General features: G+C 46.5%; 1 protein-coding gene and 1 long non-coding RNA gene across 7 annotated transcripts in view; one reads left to right on the forward strand and one right to left on the reverse strand.

Annotated features, from left to right (window-relative positions):
• RAB3B (RAB3B, member RAS oncogene family) overlaps positions 1-18,626 on the forward strand; it is an 82,393-nt gene that overhangs the window by 25,350 nt on the left and 38,417 nt on the right. The gene's annotated exons all lie outside the window — the stretch shown is intronic.
• On the reverse strand, positions 37-12,986 carry LOC144281962 (uncharacterized). Its single transcript, XR_013350345.1, has 4 exons — positions 12,853-12,986; positions 10,876-12,318; positions 2,175-2,323; positions 37-1,895 (listed from the first exon to the last, which is right to left on the reverse strand). It is a non-coding gene; the product is annotated as an uncharacterized LOC144281962 (long non-coding RNA).

Genomic DNA, 18,626 nt, shown 5'->3' on the forward strand with positions numbered 1-18,626 from the left:
AAAAAAAAAAAAGAATGGAATAAATGTAATGGAGCTTAGGAATGTGGGGAAATATAATCATATCAGAAATCTACATTAAGAAGGATTGTGGCTCTTAAGCAGTCCTTTTAAAAAAGATTTTACTTATTTATTCATGAGAGACACAGAGAGAGGCAGAGACAGGCAGAGGGAGAAGCAGGCTCCACGCAGGGAGCCCGACGTGGGACTCGATTCCGTGTCTCCAGGATCATGCCCTGGGCTGAAGGTGGCGTTAAACTGCTGGGCCACGCAGGCTGCCCCCACAGTGAGGTCTCTTAACACATTCCGGAGTTATTCCTACCACTTCAGGAAGGTGAAATCTGGCCACCTGAACATAAGCTGGCCAGCCATAGAGAGACTGGTAGGCAGCACAGAGGAGGCTGGAGGCTGAATAGGGATGCTGGGGCTCTGACAGGTCCCGGTGGCCCCAGGAATATGGAAACAGTTCCTGAGTACAACATCTCATACTTAGCTCTTATGATAATCAGAACTGATTTTTCTAGGCAGCAAGTTTCCTGGTGTGGCTGCAGAGACATGTTGACACTTTCATCTCCCCAAAGCCGGTAGGAACCAGCTGCTGGAGAGGTTTAATCTTATTTTTTAAATCACAACAAAGACTATGGGAAGTCAAATCAGAATTGCAGGCATAGTCTGCCTTTGGAATTTGCAAATGAGTTAACCAGAAGTCTTTATTGGCTCCAAGGGGCTTCAAGGGGCCTCCATTTTTTGGGTCACCACCCCCTTACCTCTACCCAGACTGGTGTGGGAGAAAAATACCTACAACCCATTTGTGTACTCATTCATTCAATAACCCCGTACCTATTACGTTCCAGGCATTGTCATATGAGGGCAAATAGACAGCTATGATACAATAGGAATGGTACAATAAGGAGATAAAGTGCTGTAGGAGAGAGAAAGGAGCTGCTACCTCTGCCTGGGGAAGTTATTTTTGGCTTCACAAAGGAGGGGACACTTGAGCTGGGTCTTGGTAAATGAGTCAGAGTTTTTCAGGTTAATGCTGGGGAAGATCTTTACCAACAAAAGAAAAGACATTTGCCAAAGCGTGATTGCTTTTAGGACACGTCATATAGCTGGCTGTGATAGGGACTGGTGAGACCCATCCCTTCCTCTAAGAGGCACTGGTGCAATAAGACAGATGTAACATGTGTACAAATATTAATGATGCTGTAAACATGAATGATGCCTCGAGAGGCACAGAAAGTTCTAAAGGAGTTCAGACAGGGAGTGCTCCCTCTCAGCTTGAGAACATCAGGGAGGGTTTCATGGAGGAGGTGGCCATATTGTAATGAGTCAGGTCTCACAGATCATAACGTCCTCTGAGGCAGAGCTGTCTCTCTCTGGGTCTGTGGTCCAGGCTGGCCTCAGCTTTTGCCTCATGGCAGTGTTCCGACATTCCCTGAAATGATTTGCATGTTTGGGAAGCAGTGCAGCCTGTCCTCAGCAGCAGAGGCTGTGGGGTGAGCGGTGAGCCAGGCCCACGCTACAAACCCATTCCTGCCATTGTTACCTTGTTCAGGTCCTGTTACCGGCCTGTGCTTCGCTTTCTTCTTTCTGAAATAAGGGTAATTTCAGTAGCACCTACATAGTACTGAGAGAATGAGATAAGATGATGCTTAACCTTGTGCCTGGCACCTACTAAATGATTATTACTTTGTAGTTTTTGTTATCATTAACTCTGGTACTCCCAGGGATTGACTCGTGGCACCGGCATCTGGACGTGCTCTGAGCTGGACTCCGCGTGTCTTTCGGGAACTGATGGACGCCCACCTGAATGCTTTCTCAGTCCCGTGCTGAGGGCGATGGTTGGTGGCTGACTCCCTCGGCAGAGCTGTGCCCTAATAGCACAAAGAGTTTAGCTGGGGAGATAAAAAAGAAGTTAGAAAACCATAAAAAACTAAAATGTGTGGTGTTGAGTGAATGCAATGGAAATTTAAAGGGAAGAGTTCAGTATTGGGAAGAGTGGGTAAAAAAGATTTCTGGAAGGAAGGCAGTGGGGGTGGCACTCCAGAATGGGGAAAGAGGGAGGGTGTAATGGAGACATCCCAAGAAAGGGGGTTGACATGAAGGAAGGTCATGTGTCGCAGTAGTGTGCTTTGTGCAGCTTTTCCTGTGAGGGGATGGGACTCCTCTGGTACCTGCAGTCACAGCTCCTGCCTCTGCATCATATGCCACGGGGTGCAGCTGTTCCCTCCACAAGAAGCAGAAGGAATGGCACGTGCAGAAGCCCTGAGGCCCCGAGGCAGGGGATTCCCTGGCACACTCCTGGAGCAGTAAGGTCGTGTGGCTGGAACAGGGGGACAGTGGTCAGAGATGAGCCCAGAGAGCTGGTGGGAGGGGCGGAGTGTATGGGCCTATATATAAAATTTGTGTAAAAAAATTTATTTTTGAAGATAGCTGACACACAATGTTCCGTTTGTTTCAGGCGTACAACATGGTGACTCACCCTCTCTGTACATCATGCTACACCACAAGGGCAGCTATCAGCTGTCACCACACAACGCTATTATGGTATCACTGACCGTATTCCCTATGCTGCCTCCTTTATTTCCATGACTTATTTATTCCATAACTAGACTTTGGAGTTTTTAAAAACAGTTTTATGACACCAAAAAAAGGGTACATATTTAATGTATATCATTTGATGAATTTGGACTTAGGCAAACATGTGTGAAACCATCCCCACAATTAAGGTAATAGACATATTCATCACATCTAAATGTTTTCTTGTGTCCCCTTCTCCACATCTTTTTCTTTTTCTTTTTTCTTTTCTTTTCTTTCTTTTTTTTTTTTTTTTTGGTGATAAGCACACTTAACATGAGATTTACCTTTTCAATAAAATTTTAAGTGCACAACACAGCATTATTAATTATAGGCACTCTGTTATACAGGAGATCTCTAGAACTTATTCATTTTGTATAACTGAAACTTTATACCAATAAACAACTCTCCATTTCCCCTCCTTCCAGCCCCAGAAACCACTGTTTTGTTTTGGTTTTTAAAAGATTTTATTTATTTGAGAGACAGAGATAGGGAGAGTGAGCACAAACAGCAGGGAAAGGGAGAAGCAGGCTCCTAGCTGAGCAACGAGCCCGACGCGGGGCTCAGTCCTAGGACCCTGGGATTCTGACCTGAGCAGAAGGCAGACACTTGACGACTAAGCCACCCTGGCATCCCTAGAAACCGTTGTTCTATTCTCTACTTCTATGAGTTTTACTAGTTTAGATATGTCATAAATAGAATCATGCAATTTTTGTCTTTCTGTGATTGGCTTATTTCACTTGGCATAATGTCCTTCAGGTTCATTCATATGTTGCAAATGCAGAATTTCCTTTTTTCAAGGGCTGGATAATATTCCATTATATGTGCATACCACACTTTCTATATCCATTTATTTAGCAATGGGCATTTGGATTGTTTCCATATCTTGGTTATTGTGAAAAATGCTGCAGTGAACATGGGATTGCAGCTATCTCTTTGAGATTTTTTTTTTTAAGATTTTATTTTATTTGTTCATGAGAGACAGAGAGAGAGAGAGAGAGAGAGAGAGAGAGGCAGAGACACAGGCAGAGGGAGAAGAAGGCTCCCTGTGGGGAGCTCAATGTGGGACTCTATCTCAGGGCCCCGGGATCATACCCTGGGCCAAAGGTGGCGCTAAACCGCTGAGCCACCCTGGGATCCCCTCCTCTTTGAGATTCTGATTTCAGTTCTTTTGCATACATGCCCAGAAGTGGGATTGCTAGATCATATGGCAGTTCTATCAAAAGACTTGAAAAGACATTTTCCCAAAGAAGACAGGTAAATGGTTAACAGGTATATGAAAACGGCTCAGCATTACTAGTCATCAAGGAGATGCAAATCAAAACCATAAGGTATTACTTCATATATGTTAGGATGGCTATTACAAAACAAAACAAAACAAAAACAAAACAAAACAAAACAAAAAAAACAAGTGTTGGTGAAGATGTGGAGACATTGGAACCATTATTCCACTGTACACTTGTCTAACCTTGTACACTGTTGGTTGGGAATGTGGGTGCAGCCACTAAGCAAAACCATATGAAGATTCCTCAAAAAATTAAGGAAAGGCTTCAGGTTTTATTCAGAATGAGTTGGGAGGGTTTTGAGCAGAGGAATTACATGATCTGACTAACATTTTTAAAATCAACTTTATTTTTAGATAATTTTAGATTTATAGAAAATTTGCAAGGAGAGTACAGCAAGTTCTCATATATCCTTCACCCAGTTTCCCCAATATTAACATCTTACATAACCATGGTACATTTTTCGAACTAAGAAATTAAAATTAGTACAATATTATTAACTTAACTATAGACTTTATCTACATTTCACTAGTTTTCAAATAATGTCCTTTTACTGTTCCAGGGTCCAATTCATGTTATAGTTAGTAACACTTTAAAAGTTGAGATATAATTCATATCTTATAAAATTCACCCTTTTAAAGGATACAGTTTGGTGATTTTTAGTATTCCTAAAATTGTGCAACCATCACTACTAACTCCAAAATATTTTAGTGACTTACACTTCAATATTTAATACGATTGCTCTGAGGAAGGATTATGTTTATTTCAAGGATAAATTATTAACAGACATAGGGCAGAAGCAGGGAATATCAGTTAGGATTTGCAATGATCCAGGCCAGGAATGGTGTGGCTGGTAGTAGAGAGGTAGTAGTGGTGGAAGAAAAAATGGTCAGATGATGCGTGTATGTTGAAAATATTGTTGACAGGATTTGCTGATGAGTTGAGTGTGGGGACAGAAGGAAGACAAGGAGTCAGGGATGATGCTGAGGGTTTGGTTGAGTGACCAGAAGGTCAAAGATACTTGTAAAAGCAGGGAGAGCAGGATTTGAGGAGACAATTGAGACTGAGTTTTGGTTTCATTAATTTTGAGATGCCTGTTGGAAAACTGAATGGAGATATAGAATAGGCTGTTGGATGAATGAGTTTGGAGTTCAGAGCAGAAGCCCTGGCTGGAGATCTAAATTAGCAAGTCGTCAGCATAGAGGTGGTGAAGCCAATAAAATCAACAGATAGAAAGAAGAAAAGTTCTGAAGACTGAGCCCAGAGATATTCCAACACTAAGATGTTTGGAAGATAAGTAAGAATCAGCAAAGGAGACTGAAAAAGAGCAACTGAAAAGGGAAAGTATGGTGTCTTTGCAGCCAAGTAGAGACAGAGTTTTTGGAGGAAGGAGAGACCAACTGTGTCAAATGCTACTGCTAGTCATGAATGTGAGGCTAAGGCTTGGGAATTGACTTCTGGATTTAACAACATGGATTTCAGTGGTAACCTTGATACAAGCTATTTGGTGGAGTAGTAGGGATGAAAGCCTGCTGGGAGTGGGAGAAGGGAAATTGGACATACCATGTATGCGTAGCACTTGCAAGAATTTTTGCTTTTTTTTTTTTAAAGACTTTATGAGAGTGAGAGTGCACACAGTGGGGGAGGGGCAGAGGGCCAAGCAGACTCCCCGCTGAGCAGGGAGCCTGATGTGGGGCTCAATCCTAGGACCCCCCCCCCAGATCATGACCTGAGCCAAATGCAGATGGTTAATTGAATGAGCCCCCCAGACCCCCCAAGGATTTTTGCTCTTAGGGAAAGGAGTCAAATGGTAGCTGAAGGTGAAGCGGGGGGAGTGTTTTTGTTGTTGTTGTTAGCATGTTTGTATGCCGGCAGAGCAATCCAGTAGAGCTCAACCAACTAAGCAACCAACAAAGAAACAAAAACACAAAACTGATGCTACAGGAGAGAGGGGAGAATTATTGGGATGATATCCTTGAATTGATGAGAGGAGGTGGCCTCACAAGCAGAGCCTGAGCCCTTGCTAGGAGCACAGACTGTGCATCCACATCAACAGGGGAGAGAGCAGGGATCATGGGCACAGGTTGAGGTGACATGTACTAGTGGGAGTTCTCCTGATACCATTTTCCAAAGAAGTAGAAAGTCATCAGCTGAGGGCGAGGATGAGGGCAGGAAGTATGGAGATTCAAGGGAGAGGAGACTGTCCTGTGGGAAGGCAGGAGAGTGAATAGGCTAGGGAAATGTAATTTGATTGCTCATTAACATTAAGGCTCCACTTGAGGGGATCCCTGGGTGGCTCAGCGGTTTGGCACCTGCCTTTGGCCCAGGGTGCGATCCTGGAGTCCCGGGATCAAGTACCGCGTCGGGCTCCCGGCATGGAGCCTGCTTCTCCCTCCTCCTGTGTTGTGTCTCTGCCTCTCTCTTTCTCTCTCTCTTTTTTTTTTTTTTCTCTTTCTCTCTCTATCATGAATGAATGAATGAATGAATGAATAAATAATCTTTAAAAAAAAAAGGCTCCAGTTGAAATTAGTGATCATAAATTTAAATTCATGAATTCATGAATTTGAAACATGGTTGTGTGTTTCTCTCTAATCACTTTTTGCTCGGTGGATATAGTCATAGAATAGGCAGAGAGTTGGATTTATTTTTTTTTTTATTTTTTTTATTTATTTGTGATAGTCACACACAGAGAGAGAGAGAGGCAGAGACACAGGCAGAGGGAGAAGCAGGCTCCATGCACCGGGAGCCCGACGTGGGATTCGATCCCGGGTCTCCAGGATTGCGCCCTGGGCCAAAGGCAGGCGCCAAACCGCTGCGCCACCCAGGGATCCCGAGAGTTGGATTTAATAAAAGTATTGTTTTCCCGGGTATGGACAAAGCAATAGAAGGCCGGGGCAGTCAGGAATGTGTGCAGGGAAGCCAGTGTATTTTTGGCCGTAGGATTCAAGCTGGGCAGAGAGGGAGGTGATGACATAAGAGGGGTAGAAGACAGTGAGATCATAGGGGTTGATGACCATTGAAGGAATGAGCTAGAAAAATCCTAGAGATCTGAAAATGGGAGGCTGGAAATGACTATTGGCAATGACAAGATGCAGGGTATGATGAGGAGGGTGAGTGGCTGAGCTGGGAGGGGTTAGACATGAATATTGCTGGAGGAAAGAAGCTCAAGGAAGTGAGAGCCCCAAGATGTTGGAAGACTCATCTCTATGGACTTTGAAATCACCAAGAATTATGGAGAGAATGAAAAGCGAACCAGGAGTTGTTGACTGGTCAGTAAGCAGATAAGTGGGTGGCAGAGTGTCAAGATGTGAGATTTAAAGCTGGAGGTGTTTTGATTTTTGAAGGCAGGAAAGAGAATGATCTGGAAGCAGGGGTGAAAAGCAACAATATTTATTCCACCTGCTGGCCCAGAGATTCAAAGGTGGTGAGAGAGGAAGCCACCATCAATTTAGGAGACTTTAGGGGAGGCTGTGTCCTCAGGGAAAACCAGGTTTCCATCACAGCAAGGGGGTGAATTAAACATTCAGAGAAGACGAAGAAAGAGATTTCTCTGATGACTCACTTTGGGTGTCAGAAGGCCCAGAGAGAGGTGTCCGTGGGGAACGGAGGGGCTAGGGTTGGAAAAGATAAAGTACAGAGCTATATGGGATTCAGAGGCCAGAGATCAAAGGTGGCTTGAGAGATTTGGGTTGCTTGCCATGACTGACATGAGTAGTGGAGTAAAAGGTACAGTGTAAGAAATTAAAATGCAGACAGATGGTACCAAGACAGACGGGGGGGGGGGTGGTGCGGGGCGGAATAGAGCCTTGCTTTCTTTTGATTCCTGCTTTTAGAAGTCAAGAGGCTGGTGGAGGGGCACTTGGATGGCTCAGTCCATTAAGCCATCCAATTCTTTTTTTCTTAAAGATTTTATTAACGGGATCCCTGGGTTGCTCAGCGGCTGAGTGTCTGCCTTTGGGCAGTCAGGAATGTGTGCAGGGAAGCACATAGTATGTCCTGGAGTCCCAGGATATGTGCAGGGAAGCACATAGTATGGTCCTGGAGTCCCAGGATTGAGTCCCACATCGGGCTCACCCCGAGGAGCCTGCGTCTCCCTCTGCCTGTGTCTCTGCCTCTCTCTCTGTGTCTCTCATGAATAAATAAGTAAAATCTTAAAAAATATATTTTATTTATTTGATAGAGAGAGAAAGAGAAAGCACAAAGCAGGGGGAGGGGCAGAGGCATAGGGAGAAGCAGACAGCCTATTAGCAGGGAGCCTGATATGGGGCTTCATCCTATGACCTTGGGACCATGACCTGAGCAGAAGGCAGCCACTTAACCACCTGCGCCACCCAGCCCCCCCGCTAAGCGTCCGATTCTTAGTTTCAGCTCAGGTCACAATCTCAGGGTCATGGGATGGAGCCCTGAGTCTGGCTCTGTGTTCAGTTCAGCAGGGAGTCTGCTTGGGATTCTCTCTTTCCCTCCCTCTCTGCCCCTTCCCTCATGCTCCCTTTCTCTCAAATAAATACATAAATCTTTCAAAGAAAAAAAGAGACTGATGGAGGTGCATTCCTACTTAGAATGCCTCCCTCTTGATTTCACACATTAATAATTATTGTGGCAATAAACCTGAACTACCATTTATGTAAAATATTCTCACCTGTCACAGGGCTGCTGTGAGCTGCCAGTGGCACTGGCTGGTGGCCATCTGTACTCAGTGCCTTTATATATATTTTTTTCTTTCTTTTTTTAAAATTAACTCTATCCCCAATGTGGGGCTTGAACTCATGACCCTGAGATCAAGAGTTATATGTTCCGTTAACTGAGCCAGCTAGGCACCCTTGGGCTCAGAGCTTTTATCAACTCATTTAATCCTCACAAGACCCTGTGAGCTAGGTACTGTTATTGTCCCTATTTTACAGATAAGTAAAATAAAGTCCAACAAAGTTAGGTAGCTTACTTAAGTTCACACAAGTAGCAAGTGGCAAGGTCCAGATGTGAATTGAGATCTGTCTTCAAAACCCCTGCATGTCCTGTGCCCTCTTCCCCTACCCTTCTTGTTATATCTTCATGTGGGTAAGGGCTTGGGCACTTAGAGAGCACTCAATAGGTGGTGAAAATGTTGCTAAGGGTTGTAATTTATTCAGAAGCAACTGTATATTGTGCAAATGCTTTCCATGCATTTTTCAAAAAATTATTACAACTATACTGCACAGAACAAATGAGAAAACCAAGACTCAAAAGTTAAGGAACTCAACCAAATCTTGCTAAGATTGGTAAATGGCACAGCTGAGATTCAAAATTAGGGCCATCTGCTGCCAGAGGCTGTATTTTTTTTTTTTAAGATTTATTTATTTATTTGACAGAAAGAGAAAGTGCACACACACGTGTGAGGGAATGGGAGGGGGAGAGAGAGAATCTTCTAGTAGACTCCCTGCTGAGCATGGAGCCTGACTGAGGGCTCCAGCAGGACCCATGAGATCATGACCTGAGCCAAAACCAAGTATTGGTTTACTTAACCGACTGAGCCACCCAGGGGCCCCCAGATCCTGTACTCTTCACAGCCAGCGCCCTTCCTTCTTCCCACTGCCCTGTGATGCCACAGAGACCTTACAGGTGATAGGGAGCCAATATCATGGCTGACATTTGGAGCCTCCAAGCAAACGCCCAGAAAGGGATGGGTTATGTGTTATAAACTATCTCCTCTTAGCTTTCCAGCTGCGCTCCTTCTGCTCCCTCTCTCCACCCCACTACAACTTCCCAGGTGATTCTGATGGGCATCAAAGTTGTACGATGCTGAGACATAGGTATGTAAGTAAGTGACCTGGCCCTTAGTGTAGTAGGTTGTAAGGAGCTGCTTCCCTGGCAGAGTGAAAGGAAGAATGGAGTCGGGTTAGTTCAGCAGTGATAGAAGCAGAATGAAGACGTGGCCCCAGCACTGTGATAAATAACATGTCGCTGAAGCCTGGTTTCCTTAGCTCTAAAAGAGGAATAATATTAATGACTACTTCTTAGTAGTGGAGTAAAGATTAAATGAGACAATATAAGGAAAGGACCTAACGCCATGCCTGTTATATATTAGGGGCTCAATAAACTTGCCCAAAGCCACATAGTGAGAGTAGAGCCAGGGTAGGTTCGTGAGTGTTCTATTGCACCATACTATTGTGACTGCTCTTGGTTGCTACCATTTTAAAGATTGTGAGGCATGGGGCTTCCAGGGTAGAGTCCATCAGCAGAGAAACTACACATGAGTTGTGGACCTTCTACCCCCATTTTCAGTGAGGGATAGAGAGAGAAGCAGTGTCTGCTCCTAGAGATACCCAGTTGCCTCTGGAGCCTTCAAAGATTCCCCTAGCTTGCTTGTCCTGCCTGATGTGTTGCTGAGGTGGGGGCAGCGGTAGGGGAGGCCTTTCAATGGAGGATTTGTGATCTCTTCCTTCTACCGCCTCCCCTTTCCCCCACACCCTTGGCGCACACCTTGGGTTGCCAGGTGACGGCTGGAGACTCTTATCCTGTGCTTCTCACCTTCCTCTGTGAGTGTGTCAGCTCTGTGCTAGTGACGCAGGGCTCTGAGCTCAAGCCCCAGGGTGGAGGTGGACAAGATGGGAAAGGATGGGAGGTCAAGTCCCAGGGAGTATCTATAGTCCCTCTCTTTGAACCTTTGCGTCAAAACTGAGGGTCCTCCTTTTTTCTTCTCAGCTCTGTCCTAGTCATCCAGTTGTTGATGAGAACCATCAATTCTATCTCCCACATTTCCCTCCTCTCCTCCATATTTATGGTTCTGCTCCATAAATATTTACCTAGGGTTAACTGTGAGCCTCGCTTCTGCCCCTTTCCGACCTCAGGTTCTCCTTATTTACCCCCTAGACTGTAGCAGCAGCCCGAGCGGGTCCCCCTGTGTGCTCCATCTGCTCTCTGATCACTGTCATTCCACTGCTCAAAGCCCAGGAAGGGCTGGTACTGGTACCCAATAAACTCCTTTGCCTGGCACTCCAGGCCCTTTTTTGCCTTCCCAGCTCTATCTTGAGTCACTTACCTTCAGGCAGTCCACTCTGCACCCATGTGTTCTCCAAACCCCCAATCGAAACACAGGATGCACTTAAAAAAACAAAAACTTTATTTTTTAGAATAGTTGTAGGGCCGCCTGAGTGGCTGAGTCGGTTAAGCGTCTGCCTTCAGCTCAGGTCATGATCCTAAGGAACTGGAATAGAACCACCCCCCCACCCCCCCACCCCCGTGAGGAGTCCGCTTCTCCCTCTGCTCCTACCCCTGCTTGTGCTCCGTCTCCCTCCCGCTGTCTCAAATAAATAAATAAAATCTTTAAAACAATAGAATAGCTTTAGTTGCAGAAAAATTATAAAGAAAGTGCAGAGAGTTCTCATTTACCCAGCATCCAGTTTCCTCTATTATTACCATCTTAAATTAATATGGTACGTTGGTTCTAATCAACCGATATTGATACCTTATTATTAACCAAAGTCCAGAGTTTATTCAGATTTCCTTAGTTTTTACCTAATATCCCTCTTCTGTTCCAGGATCCCATCCAGGATCCCAGAGTGCGTGTATTTATCATGCCTGCTTAGGGTCCTCTTGGCTGGGACAGGGCGCACTTTTCTGTGTCTCGCTCTCCCTTTCCCCAGGGATTACCCTCCCCTCACACCTCCCTCCCCCCTGACCTCTGTTTTCCACCAGCAAACTTCCATTTGCCTTTAATTTTTTAAAGATTTTATTGATTTATTCATGAGACACACACACACACACACACACACACACACACAGAGGCAGGGACAAGGCAGAGGGAGAGGCCGGCGGCGCGCAGGGAGCCGACGCGGGACTCGATCCCGGGCCGCGGGGTCCCGCCCTGGGCCGGAGGCGGGGCTCCACCGTGCGGCCGCCGGGGGCCCCTCGCCTGACTAACGGCCGCTTCGGGCCTAAGGCCGCGTGGCGGGCTCTGCGGGCCCCCAGCCCTGGCCCGGGGAGGCCCGGCTTTCCTCCTGCAGCGGCCGGCTGTGCTCCGCTCACCCGGGCCCCAGCTGCCCGCCGGCCGCCGGCCCCGCCCCGCGGCTGACCTCGCCGGGAGCCTCCCGGGCTCGGGCTCGGGCTGGGGCCTGTCGCTGCTCCCCGGGCCGCTGGCCGATCGGTGACCTCGTTGGGACCCAGAAGAGGCAGGCGGCGCCGTGTCCCCCGGCCCAGGCCCGGAGACGTGGGGGCTTAGCGCCGGGCCGAGGTCACACCCCCGGAGGGGGGCGGCCTCGGGGCTTACCCTGAACCCCGCTCCCCCCGCTGGGTCACCAGGTGTCCGCGTGTCAAAAACGAGATCTGGGCGGCCCGGTGGCTCAGCGGGTTGGCGCCCTGCGGCCCGGGGCGTGACCCCGGAGGCCCGGGATCGAGTCCCGCGTCGGCTCCCTGCGTGCAGCCTGCTTCTCTCTGTGCCTGGGTCTCTGCCGCTCTCTCTCTCTCATGAATCAGTAAATAAAATCTTAAAAAAAAAAAAAATGCCTTTAGAAAAAATGAGCTCCAATCCCGAGCAGGGCTGTCGCGCGCCCCGGAGCCCCCCCGCCCCCCTCCCGGTCAGGCCGTGTGCTCCAGGCCGCCGGCTGGGCCCTCGGCTGCGCACCCCCGGGGCTGGAGCAGCCAGAGAAGAGGGACGAAGAGCAAAGAGCAAGAGCGAGGAGAGGAAATTGGAGGCGGCTCCAAGGTTGGCCGCTGCGCCCGGGCTGCGAGGGGCCACTCGGGGAGGAGCGAAGCCCCCGCGGCCGGGCCTCTGGCCTCCCCTCCGCTGCCGCTGTGGCCGCTGACGGAGCGCAAGGGCCGCCTGGACACTCCCGCCGGTAGAGGCTCCACCAGCCTTTTAATTTCCTCCCAGCGGACGTTTGCGCAGGTGGCTCCCAGCGGGGCCTTCTTGGGCTCCCGCCTCCTGCCCCCCCCCCACACCTCCAGCCCCGGAGCTGTCCCCCCACCCCCCATGGTCACCAGGGCGGGAGCAGCAGAAGGCGGAGGGCAAGCTGCAAACCGAGTGCGCGCGGCCGATGCTCTAAGAGCCTCGCAGCAGCCCAGGCGCCTCCAGCGCGCTTCGCAGCCAGCAGCTCCTCTCCCAAGGTCAGGGGACGGCTCCGAAGTCACACGCCGGAAGTGGCCGAGCTGGGATGTGAACTAAGATGCGTTTCACCCCCACCCCCGTGCTGTCACTGCTGCCCCTCACGGTACCCACTCATTAAATGCTTATGATGTTTAAGTAAATGACAAGTGTTGAAGGTACACTAAAGTTAGGGGGATGATAAGAATGAAGGTTCTAAGGGCTTCTGGGAGGAGGTGACCCCACCCCTGAGATGGGAACAGAATCCAATATCAATATATAGAATATATATATTAAAAATATAGGGGCGCCCGGGTGGGGTGAGCAGCTGAGCGTCTGCCTTCAGCCCAGGGCGTGATCCTGGGGTCCCGGGATCGAGTCCCACGTCGGGCTCCCTGCATGGAGCCTGCTTCTCCCTCTGCCTGTGTCTCGGCCTCTGTGTCTCTCATGAATAAATACATAAATCTTTTAAAAAAAGAATTTAAAAGAATATATATTTTATCTTGTTCCCAAAGAGATTTAAAGTGGTCGTGAAAGGTTAGACAGAGTGAAGGACTTCATCCCCCACCCACCCCCGTTTGGCTCTGGCTCCAGCCTGCTTCCCCGCCCCCCCCCCCCCCCCCCCCCGGGGGCTGCTGCTCCAAACGGCCTCCCAGCACTTCAGGCAGCCCTAAAAAGTAAAAACCAAAGCAAACAAAAAGCAAAACTGGAGGAGTCTGTGGTGTTGTGGCTAAGAAAACTGGGCGATTGCTAGAGTACTAATGATAGAGGGAGGACAGAGCCGGGGTAGGAGGGGCGCGGGGCTGCCCGGTTCAGCTCTTCCCCCCCCCCCCCCCGCAGGTGTTTAACCTCCGGTGGTCCCTCATCTGCCGAGGGATGTGAGCACGGACACCCCCCCCCCACCCCCCACCCCCCACCCCCCACCCCCGGCCCCGACAGTGCAGCAGGGAGGTAGCGCATGCCTGGTGCACACTAAGGCTCACAATTTCACAATTCACAGCGGGTCATTCCTTCTGCCTGTGGGTACTGGGGGGGAAATGTGGATCATAGAAGAGGAAACATTTGTTGTTTTGTTTTATTTTGTTTCCTTTTAGAAGCAGAAACATTTCAACTGAATTCTGAATGGCAGATAGCGACTGGTCCCGCAGGGCAGGAGATCAGGCTGTTCTAGACAAAGGAAACAGCATAAAACACAGACTTTGAAGAACACAATGTTTGGGACCCAGAGTGTAGCTCAGGGCTGTTCGAACCTGGGGAGAAAGAATGGGAGGGGTGGCATGAGCTTAAGGCAGTAAGACTACTAAGCTTGCAACTATTAAGTTAGGGATAAATCTAGCAGCCTTGCATCCTGGAAGGCACAGGGGTTAGACTAGCTCCAGCATTTACTAACTTGGGCAAGTAGTTAACCTCTCTGTGCCTTGGTTTGTCCTACCCACCTCTTAGAGCCAGTTGTGAAGATTGTGAAGTAATGTATGAAAAACACTTGTCATGGTGCCTGACACTTAGTAAATACTTGATTTGTGTTAATTATTTTTATTACTGTTTATCCTGACTCCTTAGAACTAGAAGGGGCCCTAAAAATTATCTAGTCTGATGCCCTATTTTAGTTGTTTATATTTTAATTTTTTAAAAAGATTGTATTTACTTGAGAGAGAGCACAAGAGTATGAGTGGGGGAGAGGAACAGAGGGAGAAGCAGACTCCCCACTGAGCAAGGAGCCTGACCTGGGGCCTGATCCCAGGACCCTGAGATCATGACCTGAGCCCAAGGCAGCTGCTTAACTGACTGAGCCACCCAGGCGCCCCAGTTGTCCTTATTTTATTATTTTTTTAAATAAGTCTTTTTTTTTTTTTTAGATTTAATTTTTATTTATTTATTATTTATTCATGATAGACACAGAGTGAGAGAGAGGCAGAGACACAGACAGAGGGAGAAGCAGGCTCCATGCATGGAGCCCGACGTGGGACTTGATCCCAGGTCCCCAGGATCACACCCCGGGCTGCAGGCAGCACTAAACCGCTGTGCCACCAGGGCTGCCCAGTTGTCCTTATTTTAAAGATGGAAAACCCCCATCATCAGATGAATGGATAAAGAAGATGTGATACAAACACACACACACACACACACACACACACACAGGAATATTACTCAGCCATCAAAAAGAATGAAATCTTAACCATTTGCAACGACATGGGTGGAGCTGGAGTGTATTATGTTAAGTGCAATAAGTCAGTCAGACAAATACCATATGCCTTCATGCATACATGGAATTTAAGAAACAAAACAGATGAACATAGGGGAAGGGAAGGAAAAATACAATAAGATAAAAACAGAGAGGGAAGCAAACCATAGAGACTCTTAACTCTAGGGAGCAACTGAGGGTTGCTGGAGGGAAGAGGGTGTGGGGATGGGGTATCTGGGTGATGGGCATTAAGGAGGCACTTAGGCACTTAATGAGTCCTGGGTGTTATATGCAACTGATGAATCTCTAAAGTCTACCCCTAAAACTAATAACATACTATATATTAACTAAATTGAATTTATTATTATTTTTTTAATTTTTATTTATGATAGTCACACAGAGAGAGAGAGAGAGGCAGAGACATAGGCAGAGGGAGAAGCAGGCCCCATGCACCGGGAGCCTGACGTGGGATTCGATCCCGGGTCTCCAGGATCGTGCCCTGGGCCAAAGGCAGGCGCCAAACCGCTGCGCCACCCAGGGATCCCACTAAAATGAATTTAAATAAAAAATATGAAAAAAACAAAGATGGCAAACCCAAGGCCCAGAGTGAATTATTTATAATTCATATTTATAACCCCCCCTCAAAGCAAGTTAGTGGTAGGATGAATCCTACCCAGGCCTCCTGACTCCCGGCCTGCAACACGTGGCTCCCTTACTATTGTCAGGCTGCCTCTGACAGAGTCTCCCTCCCTCTTCAGATGATTGTCTCCCATCCCTTGTAAATAAATTTCAAGGCATTTGCTTTGTGTTTATCCTATTTCTAGAATACTCTGGCACCTGTATGCAAATTATCCTCAGGGGACTTGTCTGCTATGGTGACTTGGGCCAACTCCCCAAAGAAGGCAGCTATTAAACCAAAGGGAAAGTACAGCCCAGGGTAGGGCAGAGATTCTGGACGGTCTTTCTAGTTAAGTCCTAGGGGTCCATCTGTATTTTAACTCTTTGTTTCTCTGTTTGAAAATGAGTTCATAAGTAAATCTGTGACCAGGCTCCAAGCTGAGATTTTGGGATTTGAAGTCATGTCAGAAGGTGCTGTGGAAGGTCCAAAGCCTGTGGACATTCACATGAGCTATCCAGCTATGGTGCTGGCTCAAATTCTGGAGAAATGATTCTTACTTCCAGGAAAATGGAAGTACTATAAGGGATTGGAGGGAGAAACACAACTTTTATGAGACAACCCAATGGTTCAGCCCTGCAGAGCTGAAGAGATTTGAGACTCATGAGGTGATGAAGGGGGTAAAGCAAGGCCTCAAACACTTCTTCCATAAACGGCAATTTCGTTGACCCTTGACATAAACAGCAGTGTCCCCATCCCCAGGGGCCTCACCATTTAGCACACACTTTCTCACACTTTCTGAATGTCTTCCAGGTGATAGGCCCCATGTTGGGCACCACAAAACCCTCGGTAGCTCCCTGGTCTCTTCAGGACACTGTTCAAGCACCTGGCCTGGCATTCAAGACCTTGATAATCTAGCTAACTCCAGCCTCACTTCCTACTTCCTCCCCTACCTAGTATTTTAAGTACTGTGTTTTAGAGAATCTAAAATGCTATCAATTGTAATTTATATTCTTATTTCAGAGATGTAAAATGTGAAAAAGTGGACATCTTACAATCCTTCTGAATATTTTATACTTCAGTGAAAATGGAATTGCTTATACTCTCCCTAGACGCCATGCTGTATCAGGCTTTACCTTTTGTTTTTTTTTCTTTTTAACTGTTTCTTATGGAAAATTTCAAACACACACTCAAGTAGGGAGACTAAATATAACACGCACTCTACGCCAGGACACCTGCACCCCAATGTTTATAGCAGCAGTGTTCACAGCAGCCAAATTGTGGAAGGAGCCTCGGTGTCCATGGAAAGATGAATGGATAAAGAAGATGTGGTTTATGTATACAATGGAATATTACTCAGCCATTAGGAACGACAAATACCCACCATTTGCTTCGACGTGGATGGAACTGGAGGGTATTATGCTGAGTGAAGTAAGTCAATCAGAGAAGGACAAACATTATATGGTCTCATTCATTTGGGGAATATAAAAAATAGTGAAAGGGAATAAAGGGGAAAGGAGAGAAAATGAGTGGGAAATATCAGAGAGGGAGACAGAACATGGAGACTCCTACCTCTGGAAAACGAACAAGGGGTGGTGGAAAGGGAGGTGGGCGGGGGTTTGGGGTGACTGGGTGATGGGCATTGAGGGAGGCACTTGGTGGGATGAACACCAGGTGTTATGCTATATGTTGGCAAATTGAACATCAATAAAAATAAATAAATAAATAAATAAATAAATAAATAAATAAATAAACATGCACTCTGTATCTACAACAATTATCAACTTATGGTTTATTCTCCATGTGTTAGCCCTATTTTTTTCTCCTAGGAATATTAATATTAATAGCAACTGCCACTACTTAACTATGAGCTTAATTTTTCTTAATTATAAAAGTAATATATGCTCATTTAAAAAAATACCTTAAGATTACATGCAAGCATAAAGAAGAAAACATTATTGATTTTTTTTTAAATTTTTTTTTAATTTTTATTTATTTATGATAGTCACAGAGAGAGAGAGAGAAGGCGCAGAGACACAGGCAGAGGGAGAAGCAGGCTCCATGCACCGGGAGCCCGATGTGGGATTCGATCCCGGGTCTCCAGGATCGCGCCCTGGGCCAAAGGCAGGCGCCAAACCGCTGTGCCACCCAGGGATCCCCATTATTGATATTTTGATTGGTTTCTTTCCAGTTTCATTTCTATGACTTTTTAACACTGTCCAAGCACCTGGCCTGGCATTCAAGACCTTCAAGACCAAGCCTCCAGTGAGGCTGGAGTTAGCTAGATCATTCAATTTTTATATCTTGCTTTTTAAAAAAATGTAACTTTATGATGTAAGTATAGTTAATTTTTATGAATGTGTTTTTAACGATTTCATTGTACATTATAGGGAGGTTGCACCAAATGCGTTAATTAAGTCATGCATTCAACAGTAGTTGTTGCACTTACATGTGTTGGGCACTCTAAATCATGGTAAAAGAATGAGCCACAATCTCTGGCCTCTCAAAGCTTAGTTGTTCTCCATTATTTGAATTTTTAACCACTTTTCAGTTTGGGGCTGTTCTGAATCATGTTACAGTGATCAGTGACCATCCTTGTGTGTAAAACTTTTCCTAGGTTTCAGATTATTTCCTTTAAATAGATTTTCAATAGTGAAATTCCGGTTTTGCTCTATCTTTGCCAGCATGGGATGTTATGTTATTTAATCTTAGCTAATTCAATAGGCAAAAAATGTTATCTCATCATTTCAAATTGCATTTCTCTGATTAGTTATTGAATGATTGTCTATATATTTATTAACCATTTGTTTTCTGCAAATTGTCTGTTCAACAAGGTTCCTATTTTTATCACTGGCAATTTCTCAGTACAAAGTCTGACTCTTATTTCCTTTTACTTGCTGTGACCTGGTATAA

This window comes from Canis aureus, chromosome 13 (assembly GCF_053574225.1).
Source record: "Canis aureus isolate CA01 chromosome 13, VMU_Caureus_v.1.0, whole genome shotgun sequence".
NCBI classification, from domain to species: Eukaryota; Metazoa; Chordata; class Mammalia; order Carnivora; family Canidae; genus Canis; species Canis aureus.